This window comes from Sciurus carolinensis, chromosome 17 (assembly GCF_902686445.1).
Source record: "Sciurus carolinensis chromosome 17, mSciCar1.2, whole genome shotgun sequence".
Classification (NCBI taxonomy): Eukaryota; Metazoa; Chordata; class Mammalia; order Rodentia; family Sciuridae; genus Sciurus; species Sciurus carolinensis.
The window spans coordinates 23,968,093-23,970,789 of record NC_062229.1 but is presented as its reverse complement, the minus strand read 5'-3'; the positions used below and the strand labels follow the sequence as shown (position 1 = coordinate 23,970,789).

The 2,697-nt window shown below is 39.2% G+C and overlaps 1 pseudogene; it reads left to right on the top strand.

The window, feature by feature from the left end:
• Positions 1-416: 416 nt before the first annotated feature.
• Positions 417-1,233, top strand: LOC124969424 (40S ribosomal protein S8-like; annotated as a pseudogene).
• The last annotated feature ends 1,464 nt before the right edge of the window (positions 1,234-2,697 follow it).

Sequence of the window (2,697 nt, the reverse complement as noted above, 5' to 3'; positions counted from 1 at the left end):
ATGCAATTCCAATTAAAATCCCAATGACATACCTCATAGAAACAGAGAAAGAAATCATGAAATTCATTTGGAAGAATAAAAGACCCAGAATAGCCAAAGTAATCCGTAGCAAGAAGAGCAACGCAGGAGGTATCACAATACCAGAACTTCAACTATACTACAGAGCAATAATAACAAAAATGGCACACTATTGGCACCAAAATAGGTAGACCAATGGTACAGAAAAGAGGACACACAGACAAACCCCCATAATTACAATTATACTAGATAAAGGTGCCAAAAACATACAATGGAGAAAAGATAGCCTCTTCAACAAATGGTGCTGGGAAAACTGGAAATCCATATGCAGCAAAATGAAATTAAACCCCTATGTCTCACCCTGTAAAAAACTCAACTCAAAATGGATCAAGGATCTAGGAATTAGACCAGAGACCCTGCACCAAGTAGACGAAAAAGTAGGCCCAAATCATCATGTCAGCTTAGGACCAGACTTCCTTAGCATAACTCCCAAAGTCACAAGAAATAAAAGCAGCTCTTTCCAGTGGGCGCCGAGCGATGGGCATCTCTTGGGACAACTGGCACAAGTGGTGCAAGACTAGGGGCAAGAGAAAGCCCTACCACAAGAAGCGGAAGTATGAGTTGGGACGCTCTGCTGCCAACACTAAGATTGGCCCCTGCCACATACACACTGTCCAAGTGCAAGGAGGCAACAAGAAGTACCGGGCTTTGAGGCTGGATGTGGGGAACTTCTCCTGGGGTTCTGAGTGTTGGACTCACAAAACAAGGATCATTGATGTCGTCTACAATGCGTCCAGTAATGAGCTGGTCTGCACCAAGACCCTGGTGAACTACTGATCATGTTCATTGATAGCACACCATACCAACAGTGGTACAAATCCCACTATGCACTGCCTCTGGGTCGCAAGAAGGGGGCCAGGCTGACTCCTGAGGAGGAAGAAATTTTAAACAAAAAGCAATCAAAGAAAATTCAAAGAAATATGATGAAAGGAAGAAGAATGCTAAAGTCAGCACTCTCCTGGAGGAGCAGTTCCAGCAGGACAAGCTGCTTGCCTGCATTGCATCAAGACCAGGACATTGTGGCCGAGCAGATGGCTATGTGCTAGGAGGCAAGGAGTTGGAGTTCTATCTGAGGAAAATCAAAGCCCAGAAAGGCAAATGAGTCCTCCTCCCTTCTGTCTTAGCTCGTGTAATAAAAGTGTTTATTGTTCTATGCCCTAAAAAAAAATTTTTTTAAATGTAAAAAAAGCAGGAATCAATAAATGGGATAGATTCAAACTAAAAAACTTTTTCTTAGCAAAGGAAACAATCAACAATGTGAAGAGAGAACCTTCGGAGAGAATGGGAGAAAATCTTTGCCACACATACTTTAGAACAGAACACTAATCTCCAGAATTTATAAAGAACTCAAAAAACTTTACACTAAGAATACAAATAACCCAATCAATAAATGGGTTAAGGAAATGAGCAGACACTTCACAGAAGTTCTACAGGCAATCAACAGATATATGAAAAAATGTTTAACATCTCTAGTAATAAGAGAAATGCAAATCAAAACTCTAAGATTTCATCTCACCCCAATTAGAATGGCTACTATCAAGAATACAAGCAACAATAGGTGTTGGTGAGGATGTGGGGAAAAAGGTACTCTCGTACATTGCTGGTGGGGTTGCAAATTGGGTTGCAGCCACTCTGGAAAGCAGTATGGATATTCCTTAGAAAACTTGGAATGGAGCCACCATTTGACCCAGCTATCCCACTCCTTGGCCTGTACCCAAAGTAAAATCAGCATACTACAGTGACACAGCCACATCAATGTTTATAGCAGCTCAATTCACAATAGCTAGATTGTGGAACCAACCTAGATGCCCTTCAGTAGATGAATGGACAAAGAAATTGTGGTATATATACAAATGGAATATTATTCAGCCATAAAGAAGAATAAAATTATGGCATTTGCAGGTAAATGGATGGAGTTGGAGAATATCATGCTATGTGAAATAAGCCAATCCCAAAAAACCAAAGACCGAATGATTTCTCTGATAAGTGGATGATGATACATAATGGGGGGTAAGGGAAGAATATAGGAAGGATGGATTGTATAGAGGGAAATGAGGGGTGGGGAGAATGCTAGGGGAAGGAAAGATAATAGAATGAGACAAACATCATTACCCTATGTACATGTATGACTACACAAACGGTATGACTTCTTGTACAACCAGAGAAATGAAAGTTGTACCCCATTTGTGTACAATGAATCAAAAAGTAAAATAAATACATAAATAAATAGAATTTGTGAAAAAAAGATTAATATTTAGAGTATATAGAAAACTCCTAAAACTCAACAATAAGAAATAAACAATCTGATTCAAAAGTGGGCAAATAACTTGAATACATTTCTCCAAAGAACACAAATGACCAATAAAGCACATTAAAGGATGTCCAACATTACTAATCATTGGGAAAATGCAAATTAAAGCTATAATGAGATACAGCCTCACATCCATTAGGATGCTGTTATTATCTGTATGTTGTCCCAAATTCTTATGTTGGAAATTAATGTCCATTGTGATAAAGGAGTAGAGTGTTTGGGGGAGCGATTAAGTCTTGAGGGTTTCACCCTCATGAACAGGATTATAATAGAAATTGAAGAGAACTAGTTTGAAAGTGGTTCTCTTT